This window comes from Arachis ipaensis, chromosome B05 (assembly GCF_000816755.2).
Source record: "Arachis ipaensis cultivar K30076 chromosome B05, Araip1.1, whole genome shotgun sequence".
In the NCBI taxonomy this organism is placed as follows: Eukaryota; Viridiplantae; Streptophyta; class Magnoliopsida; order Fabales; family Fabaceae; genus Arachis; species Arachis ipaensis.
Window position 1 is genome coordinate 28,341,784 of NC_029789.2, and position 17,589 is coordinate 28,359,372.

At 38.5% G+C, this 17,589-nt stretch overlaps 1 long non-coding RNA gene across 1 annotated transcript; it reads left to right on the plus strand.

Moving 5' to 3' along the window:
- On the plus strand, positions 579 to 7,584 carry LOC110262788. Its single transcript, XR_002347784.1, has 3 exons — positions 579 to 875; positions 4,759 to 4,764; positions 7,575 to 7,584. It is a non-coding gene; the product is annotated as an uncharacterized LOC110262788 (long non-coding RNA).

Below are 17,589 nucleotides of genomic sequence, written 5' to 3' on the forward strand. Positions count from 1 at the left end.
AAAATACCCAAAACGAAAATAAAAAGGCATATATGCAGGTACTGTGCAACACCAACATCGCCATCATCATGTATAAGCTTTACATCAGAAGGACTCTGAGCATGTTCATCAGCAACAATAGGGAAGGGGAAGTGTTCACTCCAAACAGACGTTAAGTCTTCATCCCCCTATACCTATGTAAAACCTTCTGGTTATCAGTGAACCTCTTAACCTGGTCTAAGTCAACCCCTTTCCCACCGAGCTTATCCTCAGCTCCACCGACTTCCTTCTCTTTCTTCTCCCCTCTCTTTCTCTTATAGCTAACCTTCTTAACCAGGGACGCCTGATTCACTTCGGCACCCACCTCAGCCGCAACCTGACTACTCGAACCTTATTTCTCAACATTCTTTGACCGAAAGAAAGCTTGCAAACCACTAGACGTAATATTGGGAGCTTTTTCAACTGAAATGGTAAACAGATAAGTCAAGCACCATGACAACAAAACAAACAAAAACGAACAAACAAGATATCAAACCAGATATGTAAACCCCGTGAAATTAGCGAATAATTAGTCAATAAATTGAATTTTAATAAAGAAAATTAAAAATATAAATCTAATATTAAAATAGAATAGAGCTCTTCCAAACGAGAATTTTGACACCAATTTCAAAGAATTCGGCCCAAGATTTGGCCGAACGGGCCGAACCGGACCCATAGGCCCAACCGTTTCATTAAATAAAATGAGTTCAGCTCATTCTTCTTCTTCTTCAAAGAAGAACCCGTGGAGCATGCAAGGAAATGGGGAAGAGGGTTCCAAACCCTTGGCATAGCTTCAATCCTCCGTAACTTTCAATCCGGAGCTCCGATTGACGATCCGTTTGCGGCCATGCGATCGCGTCGTCGAGCTCTACAAAGCCCAGAACCTTGGGAGGTAAGAAAACCACGTTTTCTTTCTTAATTTCCTCAGTTTCAGTTTTGAAAATATATGAGCAATTATGTTAAAAATTGTTCAATTTCGGTGTTTAGGATCAAATTAACTCGGTGGACTTGCCGAGTCTTGCCCCAATTTCCCGTTGGTAAGGTGAGTGATGAGCGGATAATTTATACCCTTTTTGGCATTGTTTTTACATAGTTTTTAGCATGTTTTAGTTAGTTTTTATTATATTTTTATTAGTTTTTATTCAAAAATCACATTTCTGGACTTTACTATGAGATTATGTGTTTTTCTGTGATTTTAGGTATTTTTTGGCTGAAATTGAGGGACCTGAGCAAAAATCTTATTCAGAGGCTGAAAAAGGACTGCAGATGCTGTTAGATTCTGACCTACCTGCACTCGAAGTAGATTTTCTGGAGCTACAGAAGCCTAATTGCCGCGCTCTCAATTGCGTTGAAAAGTAGATATACTGGGCTTTCCAGCAATATATAATAGTCCATATTTTCTGGCGTAAAACGCCCAAACTGGCACCAGAATTGGAGTTAAACGCCCAAACTGGCACCAAAGCTGGCGTTTAACTCCAGGAACAGCCTATGCACGAAAAAGCTTAAATGCTCAACCCAAGCACACACCAAGTGGGCCCCGAAAGTAGATTTCTGTACTATCTGTACTTAGTTACTCATTTTCTGTAACCCTAAGTTACTAGTTTAGTATAAAAACTACTTTTAGTGATTTATTTTATATCTTATGCTATCATAGACTATTGTACACGTTTGGAGGCTGGCCTCACGGCCATGCTTAGACCTTTTTCACTTATGTATTTTCTACGGTGGAGTTTTTACACCCCATAGATTAAGGTGTGGAGCTCTGTTGTTCTTCATGAATTAATGCAATTACTACTGTTTTTCTATTCAATTCACGCCTACTTCTTCTCCAAGATATATTCTTGTTCTTAATTCAGTTAAGTTAGAATGAAGGGGTGACCCGTGACAATCACCCACTATCTTCGTTACTCGCTTAGCCAAGATCCGCGTGCCTGACAGCCACAAGCGGTCTACATGATGTTCAACGTAGTCATTGGACGACAGCCGTAGTATATTCTCTTGGATATCGAATACACGGACCGAGTCCATGAGATTGGTATATTCGTGGTATAGGCTAGAACCATTGGCAGCATTCTTGGGATCTGAAAAGTCTAAACCTTGTCTGTGGTATTCCGAGTAGGATCCGAGAAGGGATGACTGTAAAGAGCTTCAAACCTGCGAATGTTGGGCGCAAGTGACAGTGTGCAAAAGGATCAATGGATCCTATTCCGACGCTAGCGGGAACTGACAGATGATTAGCCATGCGGTAGCTGTACCTGATATTTTTCATCTGAGACGAGAAATCCGACAGTTGATTAGCCGTGCAGAAACTGTAGAGGACCATTTTCATTGAGAGGATCTTACAGCTTGCCATGGAAGGGAGCACGCATGGTTGGAAGAAAGCAATAGAAAAGCAGAGATTCAGAAGCAACAAAGCATCTCCATACGCTTATCTGAAATTCCCACCAAAGAATTACATAAGTAACTTTATTTTATTTTATGTTTTATTTATCTTTTAATTGTTAAAACCTTATAACCATTTGAATCCACCTTACTGAGATTTACAAGGATGACCATAGCTTGCTTCAAGCCGACAATCTCCGTGGGATCGACCCTTACTCACGTAAGGTATTACTTGGACGACCTAGTGCACTTGTTGGTTAGTTGCATTGGAGTTGTGAAAAGTGTGAATCACAAGTCTGTGCACCAAGTTTTTGGTGCTGTTGCCGGGGATTGTTCGAGTTTGGACAACTGACGGTTCATCTTGTTGCTTAGATTAGGTAATTTTATTTTATTTTTATTTTTGAAAAAAATTCAAAAAAAAATTACAAAAAATTCAATAAAACCATAAAAACAAAAAATTTTGTGTTTCTTGTTTGAGTCTAGTGTCAAATTTTAAGTTTGGTGTCAATTGCATCTTTTTAACTTTTCTTAAAATTTTCGAAAATTCATGCATGTGTTCTTCATGATCTTCAAGTTGTTCTTGATGATTGTCTTTGTTTGATCTTGAGCTTTTCTTGTTTTGTGTCTTTTCTTGTTTTTCATATGCATTTTTGAATTCTTAGTATCTAAAGTTTAAAAATTTTTAAGTTTGGTGTCTTGCATGTTTTTCTTTTCTTAAAAATTTTCAAAAATATGTTCTTGGTGTTCATCTTGACATTCAAAGTGTTCTTGCATGCATTATTCATTTTGATCTTAAATTTTTATGTCTTGTGTCATTTTGTTGTTTCTCTCTTTCCACATTAATTCAAAAATAAATAAAAAATATCTTTCTCTTATTCTTCTCATGAATCTCAAAATTTTAAGTTGATTTAGTCAAAAAGTTTTCAAAATTTAGTGTTTCTTATTAGTCAAGTTAAAATTTCAAATTAAAAATTCTATCTTTTCAAATCTTTTTCAAAAATCAAATCTTTTTCACTTTCTTCTTAATATTTTCAAAAATTTTAAAGTTGATTTTCAAAATCTTTTTATTATTTTTATTTCATATTTTCGAATTCATTGCTAACATTTAATATTTTGATTCAAAAATCTCAAGTTGTTACTTGCCTATTAAGAAATGTTCAATCTTTAATTTCTAAGAATCATATCTTTTAGTTTCTTGTTAGTCAAGTAATCAACTTTAATTTCAAAAATCAAATCTTTTTAATTTCCTTTTCAAATCTTTTTCAAAATAAATTTCAATCATATCTTTCTCAAAATTTAATTTCAAAATCTTTTTCTAACTTCGTATCTTTTCAAAATTGATTTCAATTAACTACTTGACTATTTGTTTGATTTTAAAAAGTTTCCTATTTCAATCATATCTTTTTCAAAACTACCTAACTACTTTTCTCTCTCTAATTGTCGAAAATCACTAACAACTTTTTTTTAAAAGTTCCTTTTAATTAATTAATTATTTTAAACTCTAATTTTATTTTATTTCTCTTCTTAATTTTCGAATACTAACTAATAATTAAAATAAAAAACAAAAAATATTTTTCTTCTCTTTTAATTTAAAATTTGAATTTCTCTCTCCCTCATCTCTTTCTATTTAGTCTATTTATTTACTAACACTTCTCCTCTTCTTATAATTCGAACCATCTCCCTCTCTCTGTGTTTGAATTCTTCTTCTTCTCCTTTTTTCATTCTATTCTTCTATTCTTCTACTCACATAAAGAAATCTCTATACTGTGACATAGATGATTCCGCTTCTTCTCTGTTCTCTTCTTTTTCATATGAGCAGGAACAAGGATAAGAACATTCTTGTTGAAGCTGATCCTGAACCTGAAAGGACTCTAAAGAGGAAGCTAAGAGAAGCTAAAGCACAAAACTCTGGAGAGAACCTAACAGAAATTTTCAAAATAGAAGAAGTCATGGCAGCCAAAAATAACAACAATGGAGGATATGCAAGGAAGATGCTTGGTGACTTTATTGCACCCTCTTCTGACTTCTGTGAAAGGAGCATCTCAATTCCTGCAATTGGAGCAAACAACTTTGAGCTTAAGCCTCAATTAGTTTCTCTAATGCAGCAGAATTGCAAGTTTCATGGACTTCCATTGGAAGATCCTCATCAGTTCTTAGCTGAATTCTTGCAAATCTGTGACACTATTATGACCAATGGGGTTAATCCTGAGGTCTACAGACTTATACTTATTCCCCTTTGCTGTAAGAGACAGAGCTAGGACATGGTTGGACTCACAACCTAAAGAAAGCCTGAACTCTTGGAAAAAGTTTGTCAATACTTTCTTGGCCAAATTCTTTCTACCTCAAAAGTTGAGCAAGCTTAGAGTGGAAGTCCAGACCTTCAGACAGAAGGAAGGTGAATCCCTCTATGAAGCTTGGAAAAGATACAAGCAATTGATCAGAAGGTGTCCTTCTGGCATGCTTTTAGAATGGAGCATCATATGTATATTCTATGATGGTCTGTCTGAATTGTCCAAGATGCCATTGGACCACTCTACTGGTGGATCTCTTCATCTGAAGAAGACTCCTGAAGAAGCCCAAGAACTCATTGAAATGGTTACAAATAACCAGTTCATGTACACTTCTGAACGAAATCCTGTGAATAATGGGATGACTCAGAAGAAAGGAGTTCTGGAAATTGATACTCTGAATGCAATATTGGCTCAGAATAAAATATTGACTCAGCAAGTCAATATGATTTCTCAGAATCTGACTGAAATGCAAGTTGCATCCGGCAGTACTAAAGAAACCTCCTCTGAATGAGAAGCTTATGACCTTGAGAATCCTGCAATGGAAGAGGTGAATTACATGGGAGAATCCTATGGAAACACCTATAATCCTTCATGGAGGAATCATCCTAATTTCTCATGGAAGGATCAGCAGAAGCCTAATCAAGGCTTCAATAATAATAATGGTGTGAGAAATAGGTTTGGCAATAGCAAGCCTTTTCCATCATCTTCTCAGCAACAGACAGAGAATTCTAAGTAGAGCCTCTATGACTTAGCAACCATAGTCTCTGATCTATCTAAGACCACTATCAGTTTCATCACTGAAACAAGGTCCTCCATCAGAAATTTGGAGGCACAAGTGGGTCAGCTCAGTAAAAAAGTTACTGAAATCCCTCCTAGTACTCTCCCAAGCAATACAGAAGAGAATCCAAAGAGAGAGTGCAAGGCCATCAATATACCCAACATGGCCGAAATTGTAGAGGAGGGAAAGGCAGTGAATTCCAGTGAGGAAGACCTCAATGGACGTCCACTGGCCACTAAGGAGTTCCCTAATGAGGAGCCAAAGGAATCTGAGGCTCATATAGAGACCATAGAGATTCCACTGAACTTACTGTTGCCATTCATGAGCTCTGATGAGTATTCTTCCTCTGAAGAGGATGAAGATATTATTGAAGAGTAAGTTGCTCAGTATCTAGGAGCAATCATGAAGCTGAATGCCAAGTTATTTGATAATGAGACTTGGGAGGATGAACCTCCATTGCACATTAAGGAACTGAATACATTAGTTCAACAGAAATTACCTCAGAAGAAACCGGATCCCAGAAAGTTCTTAATACCTTGTACCATAGGCACCATGACCTTTAAGAAGGCTCTGTGTGACCTTGGTTCAAGTATAAACCTCATGCCACTCTCTGTAATGGAGAAACTAGGGATCTTTGAGGTACAAGCTGCAAGAATCTCACCAGAGATGGCAGACAACTCAAGGAAACAGGCTTATGGACTTGTAGAGGATGTCTTAGTGAAGGTTGAAGGCTTTTATATCCCTGTTGATTTCATAATCCTAGACACTGGGAAGGATGAGGATGAATCCATCATCCTTGGAAGACCCTTCCTAGCCACAGTAAGAGCTGTGATTGATATAGACAGAGGAGAGTTAGTCATTCAATTGAATGAGGACTACCTTGTGTTTAAGGCTCAAGGATCTTCTTCTGTAACCATGGAGAGGAAGCATGAAAAGTTTCTCTCAATACAGAGTCAAACAGAGCCCCCACACTCTACTTCTAAGTTTGGTGTTGGGAGGCCACTTCTAAGCTCTGAGTCTCTGTGAAGCTCTCTAAGAGCTCACTGTCAAGCTATTGACATTAAAGAAGCGCTTGTTGGGAGGCAATCCAATGTTATTTAATTATATTTATCTGTTTTCCATTGTCATTTTATGTTTTCTTTAGGTTGATGATCATGTGAAGTCACAAAAACAACTGAAAAATCAAAAATAGAATGAAAACCAGCATTAAAAATAGCACACCCTGGAGGACAAGCTTACTGGCATTTAAACGCCAGTAAGGATAGCAGAATGGGCATTTAACGCCCAGCCTGGCAGTATTCTGGGCGTTTAACGCCAGAAAGGGCTGTCTGGCATCTGGCTGGCGTTAAACGCCAGAAATGGGCAGCAGAGTAGTGTTTAACGCCAGGAAAGGTAGCAGAGCTGGCGTTAAACACCAGGATTGGCATAGAAAGGGCGTTTGAACACCAGAATGGTGCAGGGAGCAGAATTTCTTAACACCTCAGGATCTGTGGACCCCACAAGATCCCTACCTACCCAACCTCTTCTTCTCTCCTCTTCACACCTTTCCATAACACTCTTCCCCAAATACCCTTGACCAATCCCATCAACAACTCTTCCCCAAACACCCTTCACCTATCAAATCTTACCCTCTTCCCCATAATCTTTTCACCACTCACATCCATCCTTTATAAAACCCCACCTACCTCACCATTCAAATTCAAACCAATTCCCTCCCAAACCCACCCCTTCATACACGCTCTCTCTCTCTCTCTTCCCTATAAATACCCCTCCTTACCACCTTCAATTTCACACATCTTACACACTCCTACCCCCTTGGCCGAACCCAACACACACCTCCATCTCCCTCATTTCTTCTTCTTCTCCTCCTTTCTTTCTTCTTTTGCTCGAGGACGAGCAAACATTTTAAGTTTGGTGTGGAAAAAGCTCTGCTTTTTGTTTTTCCATAACCATTAATGGCACCTAAGGCCGGAGAAACCTCTAGAAAGAGGAAAGGGAAGGCAATTGCTTCCACCTCCGAGTCATGGAAGATGGAGAGATTCATCTCAAAGGTCCATCAAAACCACTTCTACGAAGTTGTGGCCAAGAAAAAGGTGATCCCCGAGGTCCCCTTCATGCTCAAAAAGAGTGAATATCCGGAGATCCGACATGGGATTCAAAGAAGAGGTTGGGAATCTCTCACCAACCCCATCCAACAAGTCCGGATCTTAATGGTTCAAGAGTTCTATGCTAATGCATGGATCACTAAGAACCATGATCAAAGTGTGAACCCGAACCCAAAGAATTGGCTCACAATGGTTCGGGGAAAATACTTGGATTTCAGTCCGGAAAATGTGAGGTTGGCATTCAACTTGCCAATGATGCAAGGAAATCCTCACCCTTTCACTAGAAGGGTCAACTTTCGTCAAAGGTTGGACCAAGTCCTCTTGGACATCTGTGTGGAAGGAGCTCAATGGAAGAGAGACTCAAGAGGCAAGCCGGTTCAATTGAGAAGGCCTGACCTCAAACCCGTGGCTAGGGGATGGTTGGAATTCATCCAACGCTCTATCATTCCTACTAGCAACCGGTCTGAAGTTACTGTGGACCGAGCTATCATGATCTATAGTATCATGATTGGAGAGGAAGTAGAAGTTCATGAGATCATATCCCTAAAATTCTACAAGGTGGCGGACAAGCCCTCTACTTTGGCAAGGTTAGCCTTCCCTCATCTCATCTGTAATATATGCAATTCAGCTGGAATTGTCATAGAGGAAGACACCCTCATTGAAGAGGACAAGCTCATCACTGAGAAAAAGATGGAGCAAACAAGAGAGCCCACTCATGGACCTCAACAAGAACATGAGGAAATCTCTCATCATGAAATCCATGAAATGCCTCAAGGGATGCACTTTCCTCCACATAACTATTGGGAGCAACTCAATACCTCCTTAGGAGAATTGAGTTCCAACATGGGACAACTAAGGATGGAGCACCAAGAGCATTCCATCCTCCTCCATGAAATTAGAGAAGACCAAAGATCCATGAGGGAGGAGCAACAAAGGCAAGGAAGAGACATAGAGGAGCTCAAGCACTCCAAAAGATCTTCAAGAGGAAGAACTAGCCACCATCACTAAGGTGGACCCGTTCTTTAATTTCCTTGTTCTTATTTTTCTGTTTTTCGATTTCTATACTTTATGTTTTATCTATGTTTGTGTCTTTATTACATGATCATTAGTGTCTAGTGTCTATGCCTTAAAGCTATGAATGTCCTATGAATCCTTCACCTTTCTTAAATAAAAAATTGTTTTCTGAAAAAGAAAAAAAGAAGTACATGAATTTTGAATTACATCTTGAAAATAATCTAATTATTTTGATGTGGTGGCAATACTTTTTGTTTTCTGAATGAATGCTTGAACAGTGCATATTTTTGATATTGTTATTTATGAATGTTAAAATTGTTGGCTCTTGAAAGAATGATGAAAAAAGGAGAAATGTTATTGATAATCTGAAAATCATAAAATTGATTCTTGAAGCAAGAAAAAGCAGTGAAAAACTTGCAGAAAAAAATTGCCGAAAAAAGAGAAAGAAAGAAAAAGAAAAAGCAAGCAGAAAAAGCCAATAGCCCTTTAAACCAAAAGGCAAGGATAAAATAAAAAGGATCCAAGGCTTTGAGCATTAATGGATAGGAGGGCCCAAAGGAATAAAATCCTGGCCTAAGTGGCTAAACCAAGTTGTCCCTAACCCTGTGCTTGTGGCGTGAAGGTGTCAAGTGAAAAGCTTGAGACTGAGCGGTTAAAGTCGTGGTCCAAAGCAAAAAGAGTGTGCTTAAGAGCTTGGGAACCTCTAACTGGGGACTCTAGGGAAGCTGAGTCACAATCTGAAAAGGTTCACCCAGTTATGTGTCTGTGGCATTTATGTATCCGGTGGTAATACTGGAAAACAAAATGCTTAGGGTCACGGCCAAGACTCATAAAGTAGCTGTATTCAAGAATCAACATACTGAAATAGGAGAATCAATAACACTATCTGAATTCTGAGTTCCTAAAGATGCCAATCATTCTGAACTTCAAAGGATAAAGTGAGATGCCAAAACTGTTCAGAAGCAGAAAGCCACTAGCCCCGCTCATCTGATTGGAAATGAGCTTCATTGATATTTGGAATTCACTGTATTTTCCCTTCTTTCTATCCTATTTTATTTTTAGTTGCTTGGGGACAAGCATCAATTTAAGTTTGGTGTTGTGATGAGCGGATAATTTATACCTTTTTTAGCATTGTTTTTACATAGTTTTTAGCATGTTTTAGTTAGTTTTTATTATATTTTTATTAGTTTATATTCAAAAATCACATTTCTAGACTTTACTATGAGTTTGTGTGTTTTTCTGTGATTTCAGGTATTTTCTGGCTGAAATTGAGGGACCTGAGCAAAAATCTGATTCAGAGGCTGAAAAAGGACTGCAGGTGCTATTGGATTCTGACCTCCCTGCACTCGAAATGGATTTTCTGGAGCTACAGAAGCCCAATTGGTGCGCTCTTAATTGCGTTAGAAAGTAGACATCCTGGACTTTCCAGAAATATATAATAGTCCATACTTTGCTTGAGATTTGATGGCCCAAACTGGTGTCCAAAGCCAGCCTAAAACTTTCTGGTGTATAACGCCCAAACTGGCACCAGAATTGGAGTTAAACGTCCAAACTGGCACCAAAGCTGGCGTTTAACTCCAACAACAGCCTATACACAAAAAAGCTTCAATGCTCAGCCCAAGCACACACCAAGTGGGCTCCGGAAGTGGATTTCTGCACTATCTGTACTTAGTTACTCATTTTCTGTAACCCTAAGTTACTAGTTTAGTATAAAAACTACTTTTAGTGATTTATTTTATATCTTATGCTATCATAGACTATTGTGCACGTTTGGAGGCTGGCCTCACGGCCATGCCTAGACCTTTTTCACTTATGTATTTTCTACGGTTTAGTTTCTACACCCCATAGATTAAGGTGTGGAGCTCTGCTGTTCTTCGTGAATTAATGCAACTACTACTGTTTTTCTATTCAATTCACGCCTACTTCTTCTCCAAGATATATTCTTGTTCTTAATTCAGTTAAGTCAGAATGAAGGGGTGACCCGTGACAATCACCCACTATCTTCGTTACTCGCTTAGCCAAGATCCGCGTGCCTGACAACCACAAGCGGTCTACATGATGTTCAACGTAGTCATTGGACGACAGCCGGAGTATATTCTCTTGGATATCTAATACACAGACCGAGTCCATGAGATTGGTATCTTCGTGGTATAGGCTAGAACCATTGGCAGCATTCCTGGGATCCGGAAAGTCTAAACCTTGTCTGTGGTATTCCGAGTAGGATCCGGGAAGGGATGACTGTAAAGAGCTTCAAACCTGCGAATGTTGGGCGCAAGTGACAGTGTGTAAAAGGATCAATGGATCCTATTCCGACGCTAGCGAGAACCGACAGATGATTAGCCATGCGGTAGCTGTACCTGGTATTTTTCATCCGAGACGAGAAATCTGATAGTTGATTAGCCGTGTAGAAACCGTAGAGGACCATTTTCACTGAGAGGATCCTACAGCTTGCCATGGAAGGGAGCACGCATGGTTGGAAGAAAGCAATAGAAAAGTAGAGATTCAGAAGCAACAAAGCATCTCCATATGCTTATCTGAAATTCCCACCAAAGAATTACATAAGTAACTTTATTTTATTTTATGTTTTATTTATCTTTTAATTGTTAAAACCTTATAACCATTTGAATCCGCCTGACTGAGATTTACAAGGATGACCATAGCTTGCTTCAAGCCAACGATCTCCGTGGGATCGACCCTTAGTCACGTAAGGTATTACTTGGACGACCCAGTGCACTTGCTGGTTAGTTGCATCGGAGTTGTGAAAAGTGTGAATCACAATTCCGTGCACCGGTGAGAATTCTAGAACTCTAGTTGATTTATTAAATTGGTATTTTGGTTATTGAATTTTGGGAATATATTGTGATAACTATGTTAGGTGCATGTAAATATGTGATATGGGACAATTGGATATTTTGGAAGCTTAATTGGAGGCTTGGTGAGAATTCTAGTTGTTGAATTTTTGGTGGGAGAGGCTTACAACTTTGACTTGTGGGTTACCTTGGATAAATACGCAGAAATTGGCCAAGGTATGGTTTAGGTTTCACGCGTTTAATATATAAGGTTTTGTGAAAACTTAGATTAGAGCATTATAGGATAAGTTGAAATGATTAAATGCATTAAATGATTAGTTTTTTTTTATGTTGATGGATAAGTGGATGTTGAGTTGGTGTTGAGGAATATGGTTAGTTTATGATATTTTTTTGAGATTTAGTTATTATTGAATGTGTACATATACATATACTAGTATAATGATGATGGATGAAGGATTTATGAATATGGAAATGAAAAGATATGGTTGTGATTGAGTAGTGTTTATTTGGACTTGTTGGTATTGACATGATGACTAATGTTGTAATGATGGTTGAAGAATTTCATGATGATGATAATATGTGTATGTATAGTAATATGTTGGTTTGTGGCTAAAACTTGTAAAATTGGGTGAAATATGATATTATTGAGCTAAGGTTGCAAGAATTGTTGTGCTATGGTTAAGGGCTGGTTATATTGATGGTTATGGTATGTTAAGTTGAGTGGAAATGAGTTTTGAAAGGAAAATGTGGTTTTGGTAAAAATGAGGTTTGGGTGTAATTTGGTAAAAAGTGGTTTTTGATGAACTTTGGTAGTCTATAACTTGATCCTCAAATTTTGGATGAAAATGAGGTTTGTTTCAAATTAAAGAAGGTTTTAAAAGCTTGAAAATGATAAAAGGTTTGTGGCAAACTGAATTCTGTAGGGGAACTTATGGACGCCAAAAATCCGGTGCGAAAAACTGAAATTTTCAAAGTTGCAGCAGAATCAGGTTTTTTGGTGTGTACCCACTGGTGTGCAAAATCGTGATCATTCCTTCCTTGGTAACGGCGCTAAAAACTCAATGCGCACGTTCATGTTCTTAATTCTGTTTCATAACTTCGTACAACTAACCAGCAAGTGCACTGGGTCGTCCAAGTAATAAACCTTACGTGAGTAAGGATCGATCCCACGGAGATTGTCGGCTTGAAGCAAGCTATGGTCACCTTGTAAATCTCAGTCAGGCGGATTCAAATGGTTATGGTGAAGTGATAATAAAAAGATAAATAAAATATAAAATAGGATAGTGGTACTTATGTAATTCATTGGTGAGAATTTTAGATAAGCGTATAGAGATGCTTTCGTCCCTCTGAACCTCTGCTTTCCTGCTGTCTTCATCCAATCCTTCCTACTCCTTTCCATGGCAAGCTGTATATTAGGCATCACCGTTGTCAATGGCCACCTGTCCTCTCAGTGAAAATGGTCCAATGCGCTGTCACTGCATGGCTAATCATCTGTCGGGAATAGGATCCATTGATCCTTTTGCGTCTGTCACTACGCCCAGCACTCGCGAGTTTGAAGCTTGTCACAGTCATTCAATCCCTGAATCCTACTCAGAATACCACAGACAAGGTTTAGACTTTCCGGATTCTTAAGAATGGCCATCCATGGGTTCTAACTTATACCACGAAGACACTAATAACTCGGACTCGGTCCCTTGTATTAGATATCCAAGAGATATCCATTCAATCTAAGGTCGAACGGAAGTGGTTGTCAGGCACGCGTTCATAAGTTGAGAATGATAATGACTGTCACGATCATCACATCCATCATATTGAAGTGCGAATGAATATCTTAGAAGCGGAATAAGTTGAATTGAATAGAAAAACAGTAGTACTTTGCATTAATCTTTGAGGAACAGCAGAGCTCCACACCTTAATCTATGGTGTGTAGAAACTCTACCGTTGAAAATACACAAGTGATAACTGTTCAGGCATGGTCGAATGGCCAGCCCTCACAAAAGTCTAAGATAGCATAAAAACTAATCCAAGACCTCTCCAAAAATAGTAAAAAGTCCTATTTATACTAAACTAGTTACTAGGGTTTGCAGAATTGAGCAAATGATGCAAAAATCCACTTTTAGGGCCCACTTGGTGTGTGCTTGGGCTGAGCATTGAGCTTTACATGTGTAGAGGTCTTTCTTGGAGTTGAACGCCAGTTTGTAACCTGTTTCTCGCGTTTAACTCCACTTTGCAACCTGTTTCTGGCGTTTAACTCCAGAATGCAGCATGGAACTGGTGTTCAATGCCAGTTTACGTCATCTATCCTTAATCAAAGTATGGACTATTAAATATTTCTGGAAAGCCCTGAATGTCTACTTTCCAACTCAATTGAGAGCGCGCCATTTGGAGTTCTGTAGCTCTAGAAAATCCACTTTGAGTGCAGGGAGGTCAGAATCCAACAGTATCTGCAGTCCTTTTTCAACCTCTGAATCTGATTTTTGCTCAAGTCTCTCAATTTCAGCCAGAAATTACCTGAAATCACAAAAAAACACACAAACTCATAGTAAAGTCCAAAAATGTGAATTTTATTTAAAAACTAATAAAAATATACTAAAAAATAACTAAATTATACTGAAAACTATGTGAAAACAATGCTAAAAAGCGTATAAATTATCCGCTCATCACAACACCAAACTTAAATTGTTGCTTGTCCCCAAGCAACTGAAAATCAAATAGGATAAAAAGAAGAGAATATACTATGAATTCCAAAATATCAATGAAACATAGCTCCAATCAGATGAGCGGGACTTGTAGCTTTTTGCCTCTTGAATAGTTTTGGCATCTCACTTTATCCATTGAGGTTCAGAATGATTGGCATCTATAGGAACTTAGAATTCAGATAGTGTTATTGATTCTCCTAGTTCAGTATGTTGATTCTTGAACACAGCTACTTTATGAGTCTTGGCCGTGGCCCTAAGCACTTTGTTTTCCAATATTACCACCGGATACATAAATGCAAGTTCAGAATGATTGGTATCTATAGGAACTCAGAATTCAGATAGTGTTATTGATTCTCCTAGTTCAGTATGTTGATTCTTGAACACAGCTACTTTATGAGTCTTGGCCGTGGCCCTAAGCACTTTGTTTTCCAATATTACCACCAGATACATAAATGCCACAGACAGATAACTGGGTGAACCTTTTCAGATTGTGACTCAGCTTTGCTAAAGTCCCCAATTAGAGGTGTCCAGGGTTCTTAAGCACACTCTTCTTTTTGCTTTGGACCTTGACTTTAACCGCTTAGTCTCAAGTTTTCACTTGACACCTTCACGCCACAAGCACATGGTTAGGGACAGCTTGGTTTAGCCGCTTAGGCCAGGATTTTATTCCTTTAGGCCCTCCTATCCACTGATGCTCAAAGCCTTGGATCCTTTTTATTACCCTTGCCTTTTGGTTTTAAGGGCTATTGGCTTTTTTTTTGCTCTTGCCTTTTGGTTTTAAGAGCTTTTGGCTTTTTCTGCTTGCTTTTTCTTTTTCTTTTTTTCTTTTTTTTCGCTATTTTTTTTCTTTTTTTTTTCTGCAAGCTTTTGTATTCACTGCTTTTTCTTGCTTCAAGAATCTTTTTTATGATTTTTCAAATTATCAAATAACATGTCTCCTTTTTCCTTATTCTTCAAGAGCCAACATATTTAACATTCATCAACAACAATTTCAAAAGACATATGCACTGTTCAAGAATTCATTCAGAAAATAAAAAGTATTGTCACCACATCAAAATAATTAAACTGGTTTCAAGGATGAATTCAAAACCATGTACTTCTTGTTCTTTTGTAATTAAAACATTTTTCATTTAAGAGAGGTGATGGATTCATATTCATAACTTTAAGACATAAACACTTAGACACTAATGATCATGTAATAAGACACAAATATAAATAAACATAAAGCTCAAAAATAAAAAAACAGGAAAATAAATAAACAAGGAGATTAAGGAATGAGTCCACCTTAGTGAGGGTGACGTCGTCCTCTTCTTGAAGAACCAATGGTGCTCTTGAGCTCCTCTATGTCTCTTCCTTGTCTTTCTTGCTCCTCCCTCATAGCTCTTTAATCTTCTCTAATTTCATGGAGGATGATGGAGTGCTCTTGGTGCTCCACCCTTAGTTGTCCCATGTTGAAACTTAATTCTCCTAGGGAGGTATTGATTTGCTCCCAATAATTCTGTGGAGGAAAGTGCATCCCCTGAGGCATCTCAGGGATTTCATGGTGAGGAATCTCCTCATGCTCATGTTGAGGTCCATGATCTCTTGTTTGCTCCATCCTTTTCTTAGTGATGGGCTTATCCTCTTCAATGAGGATATCTTCCTCTATGTCAATTCCAGCTGAATTGCAGAGGTGGCATATGAGGTGACGAAAGGCTAACCTTGTGGTATGCAAAATTGTTACTCAGGTTGTAAAATTTGTTGTTCGTTCTCTCCCTGGCAATGGCGCCAACAAACTGGTGCACAATACCATGGTCTAAACATAACTTCACAACTTTGCACAACTAACCAGCAAGTGCACTGGGTCGTCCAAGTAATAAAACCTTACGTGAGTAAGGGTCGATCCCACGGAGATTGTTGGTATGAAGCAAGCTATGGTCATCTTGTAAATCTCAGTCAGGCGGATATCAAATGGTTATGGAGTTTTCGAATAATAATAATAAATAAACAGAAAATAAAGATAGAAATACTTATGTAAATCATTAGTGAGAATTTCAGATAAGCTTATAGAGATGCTTTCGTTCCTCTGAACCTCTGCTTTCCTACTGTCTTAATCCAATCATTCCTACTCCTTTCCATGGCAAGCTTTATGTAGGGCATCACCGTTGTCAGTGGCTACATCCCATCCTCTCTGTGAAAATGGTCCAAATGCTCTGTCACGGCACGGCTAATCATCTAGAGGTTCTCGATCATACTGGAATAGGATTCACCCTCCTTTTGCGTCTGTCACTACGCCCAGCACTCGCGAGTTTGAAGTTCGTCACAGCCATCCCTTCCCAGATCCTACTCGGAATACCACAGACAAGGTTTAGACTTTTCGGATCTCAGGAATGGCCATCCATGGGTTCTAACTTATACCACGAAGATACTAATAACTCGGACTCGGTCCCCTGTATTAGATATCTAAGAGATATTCATTCTAGCTTGTTTGCATGTAGAACGGAAGTGTTTGTCAGGCACGCGTTCATAAGTGAGAATGATGATGAGCGTCACATAATCATCACATTCATCATGTTCTTGGGAACGAATGGATATCTTAGAAGCGGAATAAGTTAAATTGAAAAGAAAAATAGTAGTACTTTGCATTAAATCATGAGGAACAGCAGAGCTCCACACCTTAATCTATGTTGTGTAGAAACTCTACCGTTGAAAAGTACATAAGTGATAATGGTCCAGGCATGGCCGAATGGCCAGCCCCCATGAGAGTCTAAGATAGCATAAAACTGATCAAAGGATCCCTTCGATGTAAATAAAAAGTCCTATTTATACTAAACTAGCTACTAGGGTTTACAAAAGTAAGTAATTAATGCGTAAATCCACTTCCGGGGCCCACTTGGTGTGTGCTTGGGCTGAGCTTGAAGTTTACATGTGCGAAGGCTTCTTTTGGAGTTGAACGCCAAGTTGTAACGTGTTTTTGGCGTTCAACTCTGGTTCGTGACGTGTTTCTGGAGTTTAACTCCAGACTGCAGCGTAGAAATGGCGTTCAACGCCCTTTTGTGTCATCTAAACTCCGCCAAAGTATGGATTATTATATATTGCTGGAAAGCCTGGATGTCTACTTTCCAACGAAATTGGAAGCGCGCCATTTTGAGTTCTGTATCTCCAGAAAATCCACTTTGAGTGCAGGGAGGTCAGAATCCAACAGCATCAGCAGTCCTTCTTCAACCTCTGAATCTGATTTTTGCTCAAGTCCCTCAATTTCAGCCAAAATTTACCTGAAATCACAGAAAAATACACAAACTCATAGTAAAGTCTAGAAATGTGAATTTAATATAAAAACTAATAAAAACATCCCTAAAAGTAACTAGATCCTACTAAAAACAATGCCAAAAAGCGTATAAATTATCCGCTCATCACAACACCAAACTTAAATTGTTGCTTGTCCCCAAGCAACTGAAAATCAAATAGGATAAAAAGAGAATATACTATAAATTCCAAACTATCAATGAAACA